The sequence below is a fragment of the Macrotis lagotis genome, chromosome 4, assembly GCF_037893015.1.
Source record: "Macrotis lagotis isolate mMagLag1 chromosome 4, bilby.v1.9.chrom.fasta, whole genome shotgun sequence".
NCBI lineage: Eukaryota > Metazoa > Chordata > Mammalia > Peramelemorphia > Peramelidae > Macrotis > Macrotis lagotis.
Window position 1 is genome coordinate 145,425,564 of NC_133661.1, and position 22,290 is coordinate 145,447,853.

At 36.6% G+C, this 22,290-nt stretch overlaps 1 long non-coding RNA gene across 4 annotated transcripts in view; it reads left to right on the forward strand.

Annotated features, from left to right (window-relative positions):
- LOC141521572 (uncharacterized) overlaps window positions 1–22,290 on the forward strand; it is a 91,599-nt gene that overhangs the window by 42,740 nt on the left and 26,569 nt on the right. For 3 of the 4 annotated variants that reach the window (XR_012478007.1, XR_012478004.1, XR_012478005.1), the window contains exon 2: window positions 130–231. This is a non-coding gene — a long non-coding RNA (uncharacterized LOC141521572). Of the gene's footprint in view, window positions 1–129; window positions 232–18,692; window positions 18,741–22,290 lie in introns of all 4 variants that reach the window. The other variant, XR_012478006.1, reaches the window with a different exon arrangement.

The window sequence follows — 22,290 nt, forward strand, 5'->3', positions numbered from 1 at the left end:
CTGGAAGTCCTAGTTTATTGTTAATAAAGTGTCCTTCATATTATACCTGTGATCTTCTCTTGAAATTATATGTATTTCATATTTATTTGTAGAATGGGGGCGCTGATAAGAGACTGCTTCTTTTCACAGGGACTGGAAGAAGGTAGCTGTTTCTGCTCTCAAGATGGAGCTCTCACAGGCCAGTCTTCCTGTTACATTTATATGTATACCAATTGTTTCTCTCAATAGAAAGTAAGCTACTTCAAGTTGCTAAGGACAGCTTTACTTTCACTTTGTATCCCAGTACCTGCTGTTTCATAATTGATTGTCGTATTAAAATATAGATTATGTTGATTAAATGCAGAATGTTACTCATGTATTCAAGAAAGCAAACTTATCCCAAGCATATACATTCTTGGGCATATAGCAGAGTATTGTTTTTATTGATTAATTCAACAATGAATGGCACTGTGCTAGGTGTTTCAGATAGAAAAATTAAAAGTGACAATCCCTGTCCTCAAGAAGCTTACATTCGACTACCATTGGTGGTGGAGTGAGAAGGCACACCTATAACATATACAAAGATAAGGAACATTAGAAGCAAAAAGGTAAAGATAGGTAACTTTCAGTAGGGAGTCATGGAAGGTATCACAGAGAAGGAGACTCTTGAGCTAAGTCATGAAGTGAAAGAATTCTAGGGAATGAACTTAACAAAGTTAAAAAGGGAGTGCTGATTTTTGGAAAAAATAGTCAACTTTTCTTAGAAAATAGAAAAGTATGACCTTGTGAAGTTTAATTTATGATTTTGAAAGACAACTGTATATAAGTTCTCAGTTGCACACATTTTTGTTGTTGCTATTCTTTTTATGTTAAAAAGGTTTGTCTTTTACCTATGAAAAATAGAAAGTAACTGAAGTTTTTTGACTAAGCGAATGGCATAATCAGATTCCTTAGGAAGATTATTCTGAAACCTCTGAACACTGTATTAGAGAGGAAAGGGAGGAAGGGAAACCAATTAGGAAGTAATAATGAAGAAGGAGGAATTAAGGATGACTTTAAGCATTTAAACTTCCATGACTGACAGAGCGATAGTATCAACCACAAAAATAGGGAAGTTTGGAGGAATTTTAGATGAAAAGATAAGTTCAGATTCTATCAATCAATAATCAGTTATTAACACAGAGTCAGGCACTGTATTAAATTCTGGGGATACAAAGAGAGGCAAAAAAACCAGTCCTTACCCTCAGAGAGCCTACAACCAAATGGGGAAAACAACATGCAAGCAAATATATAGGTCTAAGAAGGTACACTTTGGAAAGGTGTATTATAATGGACTTTGAATGTCAAATAGATTATTTTGTAGATCATTGATTACAAAATTCCCATTTATCCCAAAATATTTATTAGTACATATTGTAGTAGTAACGAATTGTAAACAAAGTATGTCAACAATTAAGGAATAGCTAAGCAAATTGTGGTACCTGAATGTAATGGAATAATATTTTGCTATACAAAATGATAATTTTAATACAAAGAAGCATGGAAAGATATACATGGATTGATGCTAAGTGAAATAAGAAGAATCAACAATTTGCACAATGATTCAAAACAATGTAAAGTGCAGTACAACCAAAAGTGAATACTGCAAAGTTACAAAGCATAACTATGACTCCAAAAGGTATGAGAAAGACATCATCACCTCTGCCTTTGTAAAAGGCCCATAGAAAGGCCACAAGTGTTATACACATTTGAAGACTTTTGCAACATATTGATTAGCTTTGCTGATTTTTTTTCTCTTTTTCTTTTAAAAATTTTATTTTATGAAATGGCTTTCTGAGAAGAATACTGGGGAAATTCTGGTGATATAAAAAGATAATAAAAGTTTCCTTTTTAAAAAAGAAATAGTAATATTTTTGTATTAAGCATGTTGAGTTTAAGATGCTACTGGAACATAAAAAGTTAACATAACGACCAGATAACTGGAGATCTGGGACTAGAGTTCAAAGAAGAGATTTTTAGATTAGGGAGTCACTGGTACAGAGGTGATAACTGAAGTCTTGGGAGCAGATGAGATCATCAAAGGAAAAATACAAGAGAAGATAGGGGAACTCAGAACACAAACTTGGAGGATAGACCTGTTTAGAGGACATTGGGATGATAAACCAGGAAAGAAGATGGAGGGGGGGATGGTCATTAGAAAAGTAGGAGAAACAGGAAAAAAAACAATGTTTCAGAAACTAAAGAGAGTATCCAGGAGGAAAAAGTGGATGCAGTTGGAGAGGCTGAAGGAAGATCAAGGTAGGTTAGGACTGAGAAAAGGCTTTTGGTCTTTACAAGTAAGAAATCATTGGCAGCCTCTCTGAGAGTAGTTTCAACAGAATGATGGGTTCAAAGCAATTTTTTAAATTGAATTTTATTTTCAATTCTAAATTCCTCTCCTTCCTTCCCCTGCCCCATTGAAAAGGCAAGAAAAATAAAATACAAAATGCATTACAAATATGGCTAGACATGCAAAACAAATTTCCACATTAGCCATGTTCCAAGAAAAGAAATAGAAGAAAATATGCATCATTCTGCACTCTGAATCTATTAACTCTCCTGTTGGAGGTGAATAGCATGCTTCATCATTGGAATTGTGACTGAGCATTGTGTTCATTAGGAATACTAAGTCTTTCAGAGTTGATTCTCTTTACAATATTGTTTTCTGGTTCTGCTCTATCAGTTTATATTAATCTTCCCATGTTTTTCTGAATTAATCCCATTATCATTTCTTAAACACAATAGAAATCCATCACATTTACTTACCATAATTTGAAAAGCCATTTCCCAATTGGTCATCCCCTCAGTTTCTTTGCTACCACAAAAAGAGTTGCTATAAATATTTTTAATATAAATCGACTTTTTTTCCCTCTTTATTTGGATATGAACCTATTTGGATATGAACCTAATAATGGTTTGACTTGATCAAAGGATACACACAATTTAATAGCTCTTAGGGCATAGTTTCAAAATGGTTGACTTAGTTCACAACTCCACCAACAATGCATTAGTGTAACTATTTTCCAACATCCCCTATACAATTTGTCATCTTCCTTTTTTTCCCATCATCTTAGCCAATTTGATGGGTGTAAGGTAATATCAGAGTGGATTTGTATTTCTATTTAATAGAATTAAGGACTGAGTAGGTGGTAAAGAATCTAAAGTTATTAGATTAAGGTTATAACATGTCCTGAGCAGTGGAAGAAGGAGCTAATAGGGAAAGATTGAAGGTGATAAGAGACAGGAATGATTGAAGGAGGGGTTCTTAACCTTGAGTCCATGTATAAAAGTCTGTAGATAGATTTTTGAAGAGTACTGTGAGCTAAGGGGGGGATTACATCTTTATTTTCCTTAACTTTTGCTTTCTTTGTAATCCTATGTATTTTATTTTACGCATTTAAAAATATTATTTTGAGGAAGGAGTCATAGATTTCACTAGATTGCCAAAGTAAGTCAACTAGTATTTTTAAATTACTTACTATGTGTCAGTCACTATGCTAAGCCCTGCTCACAAGAAACAGGACTAATGTGGGAGACAATATGCCAACAACTATTTAGAAACAAAATGTGTTTACATTTACAATTTATCTTGTTTAAGATAAATTGGAGATAAATTTTAGAGGGAAACAAATATTAAGCAGGCCTGGGAAAGGCTTTTTGAAGAACGTGGGACATTAACTGGAACTTTAAGGAAACCAGGGATGCTAGGAAGTGGAGAAGGAGGGTAAGATTTTCAGGAATGGTGGAGGACAAGGGAGACAACATAAAAATATATACACAAATGCACACACACACACACACACATACACACATAAACACACACTTCAGGAAACAAAAAAGTTAGGAACCTTTGCACCTTTGCTCTAGAAGAAAACAGGAGAAGATGGGATCAAGGGAGTTAGTAGAGGAGGAAGAAGGACCACCTAATCTTTTTCTAACTGAACAGAAAAGAAAATAATTGAAAAAAAAAAAAAGCTTAGTGCTTTTGAGGTATGAAGGAGAGAAGATGAGGAAGCTCACAAGTGCTTTTGGTGTTTTCAGTAAAGTAAGTTCATTTCCTAAAAGAGAATGGAATTGGGTTGAAATTGGAGATTTGGGGAGAGAGAGGAAAAATTAGCAACAGCTGCTTTGGGGAGTATGTTAAGGAATCCACTAAAGAAGAATGAAAGACTTCTTTGCAGCCATGAAGTCCAATTAAACTTATATAAAGGTAGAAAGCTCATTCTGATGACCAGAATGTAGATAAAGCATCAACATCTCTCCTCTTCCTGCAATGTTAATAAGTATCTCCTTAAAACTTAGTTTGTTAAGGCAATTTTCCAGACCTATGTCCTAATTTACTAAGAGCATGACAGGAATTGAAAGGGCAAATGATTAGTTATGTTATTAATATTCATTAATATTATTAGTATTCATCCCCAGTAAGATTCAATGGATATTATGGCCTAGTAGGAACTGTACAGCCTACATAGTAGGAAAAAGAGGACTTTACCCTTCCCTGATTCAATTTGGAGTAGAATTTAGGTACCTTTCAGTGAAGGTAGGGTAGGGATGGGGACCAAGAAGACAAAGCCTTGATGTCAGTCTGAGCGATCTGGAGTCCCTAAGGTATGGCAATGACCTTTCTAACAAAAGTTCTGAAACTACTTTATGAAGTGTTAGGAAACCTCATAAAAAAGTAATAATGTCTCTGTGCTGTGATCTCTATGTGCCCATTCATGCATGTACAAACATCTCCCCCTCTCCCCAAGAAGTTATAACAATAGATAGAAGGCAGCAATAGTAATTCAGTGGTAAAGAAGGAAAGATGACTAAGTGGAAAGCAGTGGCTACTGAACTACAGGACCACCATCAAGGATCTATGAAAGGCTGAGCCAGGAAGTGACAGGAAGTTAATAAGAGACGAGGTGAAGCTATTAGCAGTATTCTGGCTGAGTTCCATTTGTATTGGTATGTTTGAAGATCATATCACTTGATATATTGGGTATGGGGCACAGAAAGAGTCAATTGCTTTATTTCTATCCTGCTATTTACTTTGTGATTCTCCCCTATTTAATTTATAATTCCTTTCTGGTTTGTGAGGAGAGACTGGCTAGGGACAAATATTTGCATAATTATGATTAACTAAAACAGTTTGTAACTGTTGAATTGTAACTGAATTTGAACTAGAACTCTGAAAACCAAGCTTTGATAAAGTCCATTGGGATTCAAAGTGAACTTGTAACCTGGGATAGCAAAAGGTTCCAGAGTTCAGTGGGAACCATATTAAAATAATCTGTCTTTTCAGCGAACACAATTAAATACATTTGTTTTTAATTCCTCCCATAGTGTTTAACATCTCAGAAAATGGGGAGAACTTAAGATGGAGGAAAACAAGGATGTACTGCAGAAGAGAAAGGTGCAAGGAATCAAGGGTGTATACAATCTATAGCTGAGCTGATTTAACCATTAGTTCTAGACTTTGAAGGAAGAAAAGTGAGATCAGAATTAAGGTGATGAACTGGGAAAACAGGGAAGAATTAAGGGACTCGAGATCACAGTAGGGAGACAAGATGAATTTAGGTAGGATGAGTTAGTAAAAAGTGAAAGAGAAAAAGAGAGGTAGGGACAGAGTCCTAGAGAGAAATAGTAAGAAAATCAATATATGATCAATAAAACCAAACAAGAAACTTTTCTCTTACCCCTAGTAATAATAGATAATATTAATATTGCATTTGAATAGGAGGTAGCTAGGTAGTTCAATGGGCAAAGTCCTGGGCCTGGGGTTGTAAAGGCCTGAATTCAGATTTTCAGGTAGTCGCTACCTGTGTAATTCTGGGCAAGTCATTTAATCTCTGTTTGCCTTGAAGTCAGCTAGGTGAATGTAGGACTAGAGCAATGGGCCTGGAGTTGGGAAGGTTGAATTCCAACCCAACTTCAGACATTTACTAGGGTTTGTGACCCTGAGCAAGTCATTTAATACCTGTCTGCCTCAATCCACTGGAAAAGGAAATGGTCAATCACTCTAGTATCCTTGTAACTGAACAAGAATAAGAGCAGAAATATTTTAAAGTGTGAAAACACTTTCCAAATTTTCATATATAATCTCACTTGATCCACACAACAATTCTGTAATATAAATTCTTATATTATCATCATTTTATAGTTGAGAAAACTGAAACAAAGTTAAGTCACTTTACCAAAATCATTTTTTTTTGCCACCCTATTAAATTTACTGGCCAGAACAGAAACAATGTCAATTTACGCTCACTCTGAGCCACCAAAACCCAAACAATGGCCAAGTGAGGCTAGGGTTGGGACCCATTATTAGTCAATCAGTGAGAGCTAGAAGGATCTGGGTTTGAGGCAGGGCTGTTCAAAATACGGTGCAGGAGATTTTATGCAGCCCATCTATGGATTTTAATTTTCATGAGTTTAGAAATAAAATAACAATTTTCATGGAGTAAGTATTAGTTTTTTAATTCCATCACTAATAAATAATCTCATTGATGTTAATTTTCTTCGGTGTTTTTAAGCAGTATTATGGAAGGAATATATAGCACAGAATGTTCAATTGATCTGTGGGATGCCTTCCATCTGTATGATGCAGACTAGTCAGTATGCACCTACCTTTATACTGTTGTATTGTCACTTTGTTGCTTTGTGTTTGTTTTCAGACTTTGTAGCTCTGCCTGCCCTATTGATGACTCATGATCCCCCACTTTTTTTTTTTTAGATTTTTATTTTTGGCAAGGCAAATGGGGTTAAGTGGCTTGCCCAAGGCCACACAGCTAGGTAATTATTGTCTGAGACCGGGTTTGAACCCAGGTACTCCTGACTCCAGGGCCTGTGCTTTATCCACTGCGCCACCTAGCCGCCCCGATCCCCCACTTTCTAAGAATTTAAAAGGACCATGACTTTACATAGTGTTTGCTAAACCTAATAAGGTAAGACTACAAATTATTATATTCATGAACTGTATTTTTTATTCTGGATGCAGCCCTCGAATAATTATTTTATTTTAATATGGTCCTAAGATAACCTAAATTTGGACAACATTGGTTTAAGGCATATTCAATTAGTTCAATTTGAATCCCAACGGACTTTATCAAAGCTTGGTTTTCAGAGTTCTAGTTCAAATTCAGTTACAAATCAAGATATCACCCTCCTGATGTCATTGATCCTCTTTGAGAACCATGGAAAAGCAATAATTTGTGAAGAGTAGCAACTGCCCCACTGGGGATCCCATTGAACATTGGATTGGATAATACTGTTCTTTCCTTCCTTACCTCCCTCCCTCCCTTTCTCCCTTCTTTCTTTCTTCTTCCTTCCTTCTTCCTTCCTTCCTTTACATGTGGGTGCTTTGCCCAAAGGAATATAAATTTTGATCACTTAGGCTTCACAAGATATATTGGGGTTTGGTGGCTGGATTTTTGTTCTCTTCCATTTATTCTAACATTTTAAAAAAGAAAAACTGAATCAATTAACTCTTCCATCAATGTAGTGTTTAATGTAGCTTTGAGATAGCCCATCAGGATTCAAATGGAGCTCCTTGACTATGCCTTAAATCCAGATCACTCTGGTTCTCACTGACTGGACATTAATAGGTCCTAACCCAGGCCATTTGGTCAGTGTTTGAATTTTGATGGCTCAGAATGAGTGTAAATAGCAATTATATCTCTTCTGGTCAGAAAGCTTGAAGATCTTCCCCTCCCAGCCTGAGTTGAATTTTCTTTTTTGAGAGGCAAACTAGGTCATCTTTTACTTCATTTCACTGAATCAATAAATGGGTATTGCCATAGGAAAACTAAGACCCAGAAAAGATCTTAATTTAAAAAGATCAAAGTCTCCCCATTGCATCTAGAGCCATCTCTAGTCATTCTGACCTATGTCTTACCATTAGATTCTGATGAATGAAGATGAGAATGAGAATGGTGACTATGCACAGCCCTGCCTCACTTAAATTCAATTCATTTGCAAGTCAAGACATCCTCCTAATGTAGTGATCCTCTTTGAAAATGAAGGATGAATGATAGCAGCAACAAACATACAAACTAAAAAAGTAAACTAAATTTTCAAGAAACAGTTTCTATAGAAACTAATCTTTATGCTATATATATTTGTTGTAATTTTTACATATTTTTAAAAGAATTAATTTATGCGAAGTGAAGTAATAGGAATGGAGGAAATTATGACCAGAGGAGAATGTCAGAGCAGAAGATCAAGAGGACGAACGAATCTAAAGCAATGTGAGGTCAATGACTATCACATGAAAGTTAAGGTAGAGTGAAAGTGAAAGCCATGGTAGTTGAGAAAACTAAGGGGTTAAGGGGACTTAATGAAGTAAAGATTAAAATGAACATAAATAAAGATAGGAATTGGGCTCAAGAGGAAAACGGGGGTGTAAAACTCATTCCAAAGTGAAGAGAGTTCTTTAGAGGTTATTAAAGAATAGAGACAATGATGTGGGCAGAATGATATGAGAGGATGGAGAAAACAGCAAAACAGAGTATCAGAGGCAAGAAAGGATCTGTAAGTGGCAATGAAAGTTCCTGACATGGGAGATAGCTTACTCCTCCAGGAGATTCTAGCTCCAAGTGGATCAATCAACAAACATTCATTAATTGCTCTTTAAGTGCTGAGCATTATGATAGATGCTGTGACTATAAAGTCAAAAGTGAAAACAATCCCTTCTCTAAAGGATATTATGTTCTAAGTGAAAGTAGGGAAAGGAGCTTATATAGAGATAAATTTGTTGTTCAGTTGTGTCCAACTAACTCTTCATGACTCCAAGGACTATATTGTCCATGGGGTTTTCTTGGCAAAGATACTGGAATAGTTTGCTATTTCCTTCTTTAGTAGACTAAGACAAATAGGGGCTAAATGACTTGATTAGAGTCACACAGCTAGTAAGTATCTGAGACTGCATTTGAACACAGTTCTTTCTGACTCTATACTCTATCCACTGAACCACCTAACTACCCCATATAAATATATAAAACAGATGGTAATCAATCAATACATGGTAATTTTGAGGGGAAGGCACTAGCAGGTAGCAGAATCAGAAAGGTGGTACTTAAATTGAGTATTAAAGGAAACTAGGGATTTTGAGAGATGAGATTAGAAGAGATTGCATTTGAGGCATACAGATAACCTATACATAGGCCTGAAGGCAGGGGATGGAGTGGACTGAAGTGTGTGTGTGTGGTGGTGGGGGGGGCAGGGGACAATATGCAATAAAGCTAGAAAGGTAAATTGGTTCCAGATTGCGAAGGACTTTTCACTACCAAACAGAAAGTTTCATACTTCCAATAAAGAGCAAACATGGCACCTTAGGGCTTAGACTGAGAAAGTCAAACCTTGCCATGTAGCCATACTTATTATCAGTAAAACTCAGCCAGTGGCCTTTCAGAGAACTTGCTGACAACTTGGTTTATGGCCAAAGCTCAAATAATTGCTTCTATTCACACTATCAGTTGGCTGAAAGAAGAAGAAGGAGTAGTTCTAGAGACACAATGGGCTTGCTGTGTGAGGCCACTGGCACTAGGAAGGAGTGGCATTAAGGCAAAGATCACTTTTAATGTGGAATGGGCACTTGCATGAAAATGAGAAGTCAGAAAATAATCATCAGTCCATCTGTGATGGACAAGTTTTATATGTGAATGCACACTTCATTGTGATGAGCTTCTCATTCATTCAACAGGTGTTTGTTTAGCAACTTTGGTGTGCCCATCACCATGTTAATAAAAAATAGTGCAAACATAGGTACCATTTATGTAATACTTTAAATTTGGTAAAGCATGTACAATATCTGAGCTTTACACCAACCTTGTGCAGTAAATACAAAATATTATTTTCTTCATTTTATAGATAAGGAAACTGACACTCAAAAAGATTAAGTGACTGATACATGATCATTTAACTAGTGAGTATAAAAGAAAGGTTTTGAAGTCAGGTCTTTCTTGACTCCAAATCTAGTGTTCTTTCCATTGTACCATTACACTTTTCTCATACCAGTTCCCCTACTGTGAACCCTTCAAAGCTGTCAAGTTCCTCTTATGATCAAGGAGAGAGGGTAGGAGACCAGGATAAAAAATGAAATGTTATTCCTCTATTCTGAAAACTTAACTATCATTTCTCATAGACAACAACAAGCCAACTTTCGATGTTCCTGGATGAAGTGGCTTGATTGATTTACTCCAATCAACCCCACTTGGGAGTTAATGTACATATCTAGTGCAATGGATCACTTAAGAGTCCAAGGGTTCAAACCAGCATCCTTTTACTGAAAACATATTCTGATATTCTCAGGTAAAACAGTTCCAGGACTGTTAAGAGTCAGACAGCCAAGAAGCATTCATTAAACACCTGTTATATGCCAGTGTTGTGCTAAGCAATGGAGTCCAAAGAAAATCAAAATGACAATTTTCCCATGGAACTCAAACTAATGTGGAATACAACAAATAAACAATCCATATGCAGGAAAATAGGAATAAACCAACAGAGGGAAGATACTAGAATTAAGAGATATTGGGAACGGCTTCCTGGAAAGAAAGATTAAAATGAAGTAAAATCATAGGCTTGGGGGTTCTGTACTAAAAGCTCTGTACCAAAGCTTGAAAAATGATTTTTAAACTCTTTTTTCCCAGAGGAAGTACAGCAGGGTCTTAGATGGATCCATCTGAAGACAAAGCTAATTTAACCCACTTCGGATTTGCCCCACAGTTCTTTAGGAGTGTGGAGATTTAAATTCCCAAGGCCACCTAACAAAATGTAGCTTATAATTTTGTTAGAGACAAAAAGGTATAAGCAAGTGAACTAGTTTGAGATTACTAATAATATTTCATAATGATAGATTTTTCAAAAATTTGCAAAGCACTTTATAAGTATCTTCTCATGTGATCCTTATAACAGCCGTGTTAACTACTGTTAACATCGATCCCACTCGAAGATGAGAAAACTGAGTAAAACCTATCAAAGTTAAATAACTTGCCCAAGTTAATTAATTAATTAATACACTAATTAATAAGAATCTGAGGCAAGATTCAAGTCTAGGCCTTCCTGATGAGGCATCTTGATGTCAGGGGAACTTGAAATATTGAACTTGGAATTATGGGCAGCGAATTCAAATCCCAGTTCTGCTATTTACTACCCTTGAGATCTTTGGTAAGCCTTATATCCTTCATTGGACTTAGTTGTTTTTTTTAATCTAAATAATCCAGTCTAGATGACCTCTAAAGTCCCTTTCTTCCTTTGTCCCCCAAATCTATGAGCCTATGATTCCAAGCTTTTTTCTCCCTGCTATTTCACACAGCAGAAGATTTAGTCACAAGAAGAGTGGTAGAAATGAGAAAAGTGCTCTTTGATTTCAGAAGAGGGAAAGATTGCCTACTTTAAGGAATAATGTGGGGATATCTGAGAAAGGCAGTTTTGGAATAAGTGAAGAGGGAATGGAGAGGCCATTATTGGAGGGGAGCAGAAATTATCAACAGCATAGAGGGAGGATGAGTATGGAGTGTCTTGGATCATAGGACAATATAATTTAGAGTTGAAAGGAGGAAGAGAGTGTTCATTTTAAGGGAACAGAGAGAGATGAGATTAGAGAGTTAAGTAGTATAATACCCTCTGGAATCAGGACAAAGGTTTTCATTGTGCTTGTGTGAACCTGGGCAAGTCACTTACCTCCCTAGTTCTCAGTTTCTTCATCTGTAAAATAAGGGAATTGGATTTGGTGGTTTCTAGGTCCCTCAGTTCTTTTTGTGATCCAATGATCATACATTAAAGTAGAATAGGGTCAGAGTGTGGAATGCCCTGAATGACAGTCTTTGGAATTTTATTTAAATTGAAGTAGAGGATCCTTAGTAGATAAAGGATTGTATTATATCACACACATACATACAATCATACTGTGAAGGAAACTGATCCTTATAAAAGGTGAGAATAATATGACCAAGACCAGCTTAGGATATGGTTGGTGAGAATGATACGGCCAAGTCATAGATTGCTAGAGAGGCAAGGCTACCATAAATATTCCTTGGAAGCTGTCCCTCTCCTTTGAAACTGGCACTGAGTGCTCTCTTGGGTCAGTTAGGCTGGCTCCTGGGAGCCCCATAAGGCACTGAGATCATCCCAATTCTTTTGTTTGATTGAGCTAAATTCTGCTCTAGGTGGAGTACTTTCCGTCTGTTGAGTTACACAGCCCATATGAGGGAACGAGCCCATGCTGTTAGTGACCAAAAGGAAAGGTACTATTTTTAGTTCAAAACTAGGTTGGTTGTTTCCTGTTTCCTCCCTCACCACCAGGAGGGTGAGAGTGTAGGAGCAGCTTCTGGTGACAACCTCACAAGATTCCATCTGCTCTAGGGAAATCATATGGGCACAGAGATGATCAAACTTATTCCAAACTGAAAGACTAAACACAATTCCTTTTAGATGGAAAAGCCAGCTTCTCTTGGAAAGTCTATTTTTTGACACTGGGAAAAAAGACACACACACACACACACACACACACACACACACACAAAATGAAATTAAAAAAAACAAGGATAGGCCCTGAGAACTAAGGGAATCTTTCTAGGTCAGTATCACAGTATCATTTCTGACCAAGGTTCTAGAGGTTTGGTGCCCAGTGCATCTGCTTATGAATTCTTTGCTTAGAAATCAAAATGTATTTCCACACAAAAGCAGTATGAAAAAATATGTCTAGGTTTTAGGCCAGCCATTTAGCCTGTAGTTTTTTCTATTACCAGAGCTGTGATTTCACTGGTATAAAAAACTTCAGAGGAACAGATTTCATCCATCAAATCAAATCAGAACCTCCTGTCCCTCTGATTTAGAGTTTTAGAGGATTGTTTGGGGTGGGAAACATTTAGAAGTTAAGTCACTTGCTTAGGGTCACATCTAATATGTGTCAGAGCCTGGACTTAAACTCTGGTCTTGCAATCTGAAAGGTCAGCTCTCTATCCTCTGCCTTTTGACCTATAATATAAATATTGACTTATAATATAAAGAATAAAAGAGAAATGTAAATATAGAAGAAAAAGATGGGCCCATCCTATAGCTAATAGGACTTGTATTATTAAATCTAAATCTAATCACTACCATTGTTTCTTTTTAAAAAATCATCTGGGAATACCAAAACTATATGTGCACATGCACTGCAAAGGCAAGCACATGTACATGCACACACACACACACACACACACACACACGGAGGGGAAATCTTTAGAGTAGGAACTTGCCCCACACCATCAACTTGATCTCATGGAGTATGAAATGACTCAAATATAAAGGCTCCCAAAGTATTTAGTGGAAGTTGGATTTGGACAAAAGGAGAATTGAGGTCTCTAGCAGTTTCCTGATAACCTGATGTTAGATAGGAGGCACCAGAACAAGAAATATGGGAATCATCGAAAGCAGAATCTGTGGCAACCAATGGGGATGGCTTATCCTCTGGAGGTAGGGAAACCTTTGGCTGTGGTGACTCAGAGGAAGGACAGGAGTTCTCAGAAACCAGAAGGGAAGATTCACTGTCATCATATATCCCACTAATAGCAATAGCAACAGCTAAGCTGTGGAGTCAATCAGTCAGAACTTAGAAACATTTTCAGGTCAGGGTGAAGCAGGAGGTTGTAAATGAGGAGTTGAGGGATGAAGAGAAAGGAAGAGAGGTCTTTTGTGCTATTTCTAAGTTTTATTCCTAAGTAGAAGTTAATCATCCTTTTAGAATTCTGATTTCTAGGCTCAACTCAGATGACTCTAACTGTTTGTGCTCCTGTCTTCTCACTTACATTGTTGCATGGGTAACCAACAGAGTTTATTTATTATTACATCATATAAAGGACAAATACCAAAAATGAACAATGAGTTTGACTTAGAATTGAATGGGAGGAGGACAATGAGTTTGGAAAATTGCCCGATTCTAACCCCAATGTTCTCTCTCAAAGGCCCCTCTTTATTTTTTTTTAATAGCAGTATTTTTTTGATGATGCTATGTGGTTTTAAGCTTAGAATAGCTCACAAGGCAATGATGAAACATATCATAGTATTCTGGATTTAGAGCTGGAAGGGGAATGGTAGATGTCATAAGTATAACTTCATCATTCTCATCCTTATCCTTATCCTCATAAACTAATATTTAATGTTTTAAAATTCTTTGAATATATTATCTCTTTGAACAGGCAGCAGTTACAGAGAAAAAAAGCTGGTAGTCTTTTCTCCATTCTCCAATTCTCACCAGTATCTGGAAAAGTTATTAAACAAAGAATGACTCAAGAGAAATAAGATAAAAGGATAAAAGAGAAATACACATATTACAACAGAAAAAGATGGATCCAACCTAAAATAAATCCCATCCATAATTCCACATTCTGCATTTCCAAACTCCACTTGATTCTACTACCTTTCCTCTCTTAATTATTTTCTATTGATCCTATATACAGTTTATTCCTATATATTTGTTTGCTTATTGCCTCCCTGTGGGATTGTAAAGTCTTTGAGAGCAGGCACTTTCTTTCATATCTTTTTGTATCTTGAAGTCTGGTATATAGTATTTCCTTAATAGATGCTTATTTTATTTTATTTTATTTTATTTTTTGGTTTTTGCAAGACAGTGGGGTTAAGTGATTTATCCAAGGTCACACAGCTAGGTAATTAATAATGTCTGAGGTTAGATTTGAACTTGGATCCTCCTGACTCCAGGGTCAGTGCTCTATCCACTGCACTACCTAGCTGCCCTAATAGATGTTTATTGACTGACTGATTGAAGGATGTATCCATTGGCATACATGTTTGTTACACTGGCATTCATTCAATGTCAAGAGAATTTGAGGAAAACTCCTAAATCATTGGCTAGAACCGTGATTTTAGTTTGTGGGTTGAAAATCACATGGGCTGGAAGTACAGATGGGTAACAATCTACACAATGGAATTGCACCATTCCTTTGTTTGATTGAACTACATTTTGCTCTAGGTGGAGAACTTCTCTTCTGTTGAGGTACACAGTTCATATAGGAGAGTACTCCTATTGATGAGATCATAGAATCATTAGAGTATGGATCACAACTATTTATTTATTCCCTAAAAGAACCTAAGCTTCTTTTGGGCAGAAATCATCATTTTCTTTTTGAATGCTGAGTATAGTAACATATATTGTAAGTTTTTTAGGTTTTTGCAAGGAAATGCAGTTAAGTGATTTGCCCAAGGCCACACAGCTAGATAATTATTAAGTGTCTGAGGTTGGATTTGAACTCAGGTCCTCCTAACTCCAGGGCTGGTGCTCTATCCACTGCTCCACCTAGGTGCCCCCTGAATATATTGTAAGTTCTTAATAAATGTTTTTGAATTGAATTGAATGGAGATGTCATAATGGATTGGAGGGTAGACACAGAAGGAAGAAATGGCACCAGTGTTCCCTGTAATCCTTTTATGCTGTGAAAAGATAATCATTTTGTACCAGTAGCAAGCTATAAAGGCTAAGTTTAGAGTTTATCATTTCAATTAAATAAAACTTGGAGCAAAGTAAATGTGACATATCTAATGATGCAAATAGTCATTGGACTAGATGAGAACATAGCACTTTCACTTTCCCATTTTCCAAACTCTTTTACATGTATTATCTTATTTGAGTCTCAAAATAGCCCTGTAAAGAAGACAGAATAAGTATTATAAACTCAGTTTTGTAGAAGATGAAACTGAGTTTCAGTGAAATGAAATAACTTGCCCAAGGTCCAAAGTAGCAGAGAAGGGTCTTTAACCCCACCCAATCTCTTGATTTAAAACTTGATTTTCTTTATATTGTACCCCCACAATCTCTTTTTTTTTTTAGGTTTTTGCAAGGCAAATGGGGTTAAGTGGCTTGCCCAAGACCACACAGCTAGGTAATTATTAAGTGTCTGAGACCAGATTTGAACCCAGGTACTTCTGACTCCAAGGCTGGTGCTTTATCCACTATGCCACCTAGCCACCTAGCCACCCCAGTAATTTTTTGTTTTCAGGACAATGAGTTCCCTTCTTCAAGGACAGGAGGTCTTTTATTTTTTTTTAGGTTTTTGCAAGGTAAATGGGGTTAAGTGGCTTGCCCCACCACACTCTCTTTTACTGAATGGCAATTAGGCATAAATGGAATGACAATCACAATAAATAGTGTTGCTTTTTTCCTACAGTTAAAATAAATTCTTAGAATCATAGGAGAATGATCTTTGGATCATTCAAAATTTGAAAGGAACCTTTAGTTTTTTTTTTTTAACTTTTCTCACCAACTTGGTTTTCCAGTATTTGTGATCAATATTAGAATGACATTTTCCTCTGATGTTATTTTCTCAGTTTTTATCATATAATCAGAATTCAGATGTACAAGAGACATCTCAGATTATTAAATCTTCATTGATTACCTGCTATATAATAGACTGGTAATATACTTACAAAGATTAAATCAGCTTAACTCTCAAGTAATTTAACATTCTACTGGGTAGAGTACATGTTAAAAAAAAATGAGTGAATTGATAAAGAGGAGGTTCCCAAGGTTCTGGGGCAAGGAGGAATCCAAGCCCATTCCATAAGAGAAGTCAGAGTCTTCTCTGGGCACCCTGGGCACTATATTGGGTGTAAATAAGTGAATTAATATTTTTTTTAAAAAGAAGACGAAGGACCAGAACTTATAGTGGTGTCAAAACATTTTGCTTGAGCACCACCAGTAATTTTTTTTCTACTAGATTTGCAAGAGTGTGTATATGTATGTGTGTGATTTTTCAATTAGCACCTTAATTGTTATGAGTACTTAGATCAGAGTCGAATCATAAATCCTCTGAGGTACAGAAAGGGAGAGAGGCTGGGAGCCTGCAAAGCAAACACAAAGGGGTAGAGTGGGGAGAGTTTGGACTTCAGTGGAAGATGTGATTTTGTTGGAAGCAAGCCTCAAGACTGGAGATCAAGAATCACTTTCCCACCCTCTGCTTATTTAGTCACATTTCTGGAAAGTTACTTTAGGGTCTGTACTTTGGAGACCAATGGCCTAGAGCTACACTGCTAAACTCTCACTCTGTTTCAGATAATTTTATCCCTAAATTTTCGAAGATAGAAGTCAGGAATTCATTATGACCCCACCCCACCCCACATTTTCCTCTCAAATGTTTTTATCTGTCCTCTAGTTTTGTAAAATTTGACTTCACATTTGCTTACCATATACACCAGTCATCACTCATAATTTCAGTCACCATATTTTGTATTCAATTTGGTATGATGAGGAGACAAAGTTCATAGATATTCAGAGTTGAAGTTCAGCTTGGAAATATGTACCTTTCTCGGGGCAGCTAGGTGGCTCAGTGGATAGAGCACCGATCCTGGAGTGAGGAGTACCCGAGTTCAAATCCAACCTCAGACACTTAAGAATTACCTAGATGCTTGGCCTTGGGCAAGCCACTCAACCTCATTTGCCTTGCAAAAAAAAAAAAAAAGAAATATGTACCTTTCTCAAATAAGAATGAAAATACCTTTTTTTCTTCTCTCCATCGAAAAATACTAGGGATCACTGGTTCATCTTAAGAAAGAGTTCTGAGGGGTGGCTAGGTGGATAAAGCACTGGCCCTGGAGTCAGGAGTACCTGGGTTCAAATCCGGTCTCAGACACTTAATAATTACCTAGCTGTGTGGTCTTGGGCAAGCCACTTAACCCCATTTGCCTTGCAAAAACCTAAAAAAAAGATTATCCAGTCCAACTCATCAGGAAGCTGGGGCCCCAAAAAAGACTTGACCAAAGTCATACTGCAAGTGTCTGGTAGAAATGGAATTTCAACTAATGTCTATTTAATACAGAGTCCATGTTTCAAGAATCAAAAGAAGAGGTAAAAGGTACCAAAGATGGTAGTCTGAAGCTTATAGCTTAAGTATCCATCTTTCTTTATTATCAATTCTGAAAAAAAATCCTTCTTCTCTCTCTCTTTGATTAGCCCAGGAAGGACTCCTCTCTTGAAATAATTAGGGCAGTTACTTGACAAGGGCAAAGGGCCCTTGACTGATCTGCCTAAGAGTGGTAGCATCTTTCTCTTTGTTCTGAAAAGATTATGGTAATTATCAGACTAGGAAGCCTCTTGAGTTTACCTTTGACCAGCTGGAATGTGACCTTGAAGGGAGTAATCAAAGAGGGATTGAATGGTTTGGGGAAAATTATTCTCCAAGAGCATGCTGATAGTTGAATGATTATTGAAGCAAACTGTTAACTAAACTGCTAATTAAACTCTTTCATAGTCAATCTTGACTATGAAGAATTGCACAAATTGGGATTTCAAAATTATTTGTGTTTGAGAAATGTCTGAGAGCATGAGGAATTAGTCAATTTGGACATTTTTCCCTCTATGCAGAATAATGTTTAAATCAAAATTAATTTTAAAAAAAACATTGAGACAAGTTTGTACTATAAATTAGAGTATAATATTAATTTTCTTTAACCAATGATTATGAAATATAAATGTAGGATACATTTATGGCAAAGAAAACTCACAACTTCTGGTCTATAAGGTCTCAAAATCTTTCTTTGTAGAGGCTCCACATTCCTCTGTTAAATCAGTTTGGTGGATTGTTTACCTAAGTTACCAGAGCACCTGTTGGCTGTTTTCAATGCTTCCAGGAGTCTAGTTTATTGGAGCTGATTCCTCTCTTAAGCTTTTTTTTTAATCTTTGTCTGTCTGGTTTGTTTCTCAGAACTCTCAATTATGCCTCAGAGTCTTCCTTGAACCAAAAACCTTCTAGGTGAGTTTTCTCCTATTCTGTAGTTGGACTTCTTTACTGATGTGGTAAGGCAAGAGAACAAAATCTTCTCCTCCGCTTTCCCAGAATCCCCTCCATAAAATGTTTATGAATCCAAATTACCTCAAATTTCTCAAGATTTAGTTTCTAAAAGCCTGCAGGGATATGGCTAATTTGTCTGTTCAGGCGATTTTGTTCTTCCCTTCTGATTTACTCAAGAAATTTGTTCATATCTTATAAAGGTTGGACAAAATTTCACAATTCCTTACTTTAATACCTTATTATCTCATTGAAATTTCATCATTTATTACTGAGTGTGCAGGTATAAGGGAGATGGGGCACAGATTATACACCCTTTATTACACATATATTGGTAGATCCCAAATAAGAGGAAATCAAAAGTGGTTTCTCATCAGATCCAGGTTAGATAACTCTGTTCTAAGTCTAATAATCATTTCTCCAGAACTTTAAAAATTTCTTCAAGGAGAACCAAATCCATCATAGATACCTTTTTAAGGTTAAACTTAAACAAACTTTGTGATTCCATGATTTTATATAAGACTCTGTAGTTGAATTTGGGGATCCCTGTAAATGGCATCATTATCCTACCACATCCTTCCAAGTATGTCCTATTTTTTAACTCAACTTACTGGTAAAGGACAATGACATTTCTATTGTGTTATTCCAAGTAGGCTAAACATATTATAATGAAATTTGAAGTCATTACTAGAAATGATCATATAAATATGTGTCTATAATAACATAATAATTATTTTCTGGGTATTGTGCATACATGAGTTTGTGATATGACTCAAGACTTCTAGAGTCTCAAAAGCAGAAAAGTATTGATTTAACCATGTTTATATGTGAGTCAGTGGACCATGAGATCAGACCAGTGTAGACCTAGTGATATTGTAGGACAATAGAACTATAGCTGTTCGACTGGAAGATATATTAGTCCATAAAGAATATGAGACCCAACGAACTCAAATGATTTGACCAAAGTCCCACAGGTTGTAAGCAGCAGAGATAGGATTCAGTTCCATATCTTATGATTCCAAAATTATTGGCATTTCCATTACAACACACTGATTCTCAACAATTATTGTAGGCACTGAAGCACTTGTTTCAGGATCTGATTTAGTCATGTTTGCTCCAATGAGAATTTGTGAATTTATGAACCTATATGCAAGTTATACTCCTTAAGGAGAATGGAGTGCCAAGACTCATCTCCTGTAACGGCTGGGAGCACTTTGGAGATGACACACTCAGACTTTACAGAGGAGAGACTGGGACACCCCCTGACAAGAGTGGCCTCCCAGACAATCTTTGTAGCTCCTCCTAGGGGCTGCTGCTGCTGCTAAGGGGCACAGAACACAAGACAATTGTTTCAATTCACGTGCTTGGAAGGGTTATACAAACCTGGGCTACTGGAGGGAAAAAAAAGAGATGAAAACAGTCTTTTGTAAACAGTTTTATGCCAAAACAGTGGGGTTGTGTTTCTCTCTGTCTGACAATGGGTGAAACATTAGACTGGTGCATCCATTATTCATATCTAACTCAGAGGTCAAAGTATATTCTCCCCCTCTAGATCCCTAAAATAATGTAACAAAACATGCTCAAAATTGTTTATTGCATAAAAGTAGAATGATATAAAACAAACTAGTCTTCTGTAGATCTGTTTATGAGAATTCTAAGGCTTACATACCTACATGGTCTACCAACATTGTTCCTTTTCTAAAACTGTATGCTCCTCTTCTCTCCTCTCCTCTCCTTTCCTTTCTCCTCTCTCTTCTCTCCAGTCTTCTCCTTTTCTTCTCTTTCTCTCTCTCCTCCCCTTTCTTCTATTTCCCTTCATTCACCTCCCATTTCCTTCCTTCCCCTTCCCTTTCCTCTCTCCTCTTCTCCCCTCATTATCCTTTTTTCTATATGGAAAGAGATCCAAATATGAAATAAAAGGACTTGAGTTCAAATACTGGTTGCTACTTGCTGGTTGTGTTGCTTCAATGATTTTGGCAAGTCACTTAACTTGGCGCTCAGTTTCCTTATCTTTAAAATAAAGGGGTAGATGATGTGACTTCTGAATTCCCTTTTAACATTACTTTTATGATCCCAATCGCATTGGACTATTAGTTAATATATATATATATATACATACATATGTATATATATATACATATGTATGTATATATATACATATAACTGTCCTAATGAGTAAAGATCCAAATTCATCTATCTGGATCCTGGACAAAGTAGCTAGAGTTTTACCCTAGGGCAATGAAATGTAAAAAGCTACTTGAATGATTCTCACATCTTTTAAGAATCCACAAAGTTCTGGCCTCCCTCTCTGAGCCAGGTTGATAAATTTAGAAGTATGTCATGTGTACAATAATCCCCCTTTGGAGATCTGGTTGTTAAACATTTATCAGCACACTGTTGATTCTAGGGAACATCTAAGGGCATTGGATTTGTCTCTTCTCTACTGCATTGACTTAAATCAAAGACTCCAATATGAAAAGTCTGGATTCTAGTTATATTTCTGACACATATGGCTCTGAGACCTTGTGCATGTCACTTAATATTAATGTCTCAGTGACCCAGGCAATGGTTTGAGAGTATAAGCGTATATAAGGCTCATCAATAGAGATCATTCTTTCCAGGGAGAGGAGTTTCCTAGGCCAGTAAAATCACATGTATGAAAGGAAAAATAAAATGAATTACCTGATTAGTGAGGTACATTCTGAAATGAAGCTTGAATTTATCTAAAGCTAATATTTTTCATGTATAGGCTTAAAACAAATGTTTGGGTCATGGCCTTTCATATCCAAAGACTAAATGATAATATATCTGGACAGATGCTATAGATCTGAAATGATCCTAACAAGACCTCACTGCTGCTTGTCTTACTGGCTGCAGTAGGGTCCTAGCAAACTGTCTTTGTATCTCAGGCTCTCAAGGACCTTAGAAAAGATGATGCTCTGAGATGCTCAGAGGGGCTGGACCTGACAGAAGCATCAGGGAAAAGCCTGTCAGGAACAACTTCTGAGAGCAGTTTGCCAGCACTGATGTCTGTATGACAAGGCTGACATCCCATGCTGGGATGGATGCTTAAGAAAACCAGATGACAGCAGGCTCCCCAATAAACTATCATATGGCGAGCCAAAGTAGGATAATTGCAAGTAAGAAGGGAATAAGAAACATATCCAGAACTACAAGCCCAGGTAGGATAATAATGATAATAATATTAGGTTATATTTTTACTATGCTCCACTTTTTCCAATGCACTTTCACAGCTGTTATCTCATTTTATCTTTATAATGCTCCTGGCAGGTAAGCAGAATGGATATTAAAGAAACTCAGAATTGGTAGAAGGGATGTCCAAGATCAATCATCACTTGAAAAGGAATCTCCTCTATGATCCCCTTTGAAGTTTGTGTGGAGTCCATCATCTGATGTAACCCAAGTTACTTTTGGATAGTCATAACCAGCAGTACGTTGATAAAGTTTTAAGGGTCTTCTCCCTCCCAAAATGATGGTTTTGTGATGGTTAAAT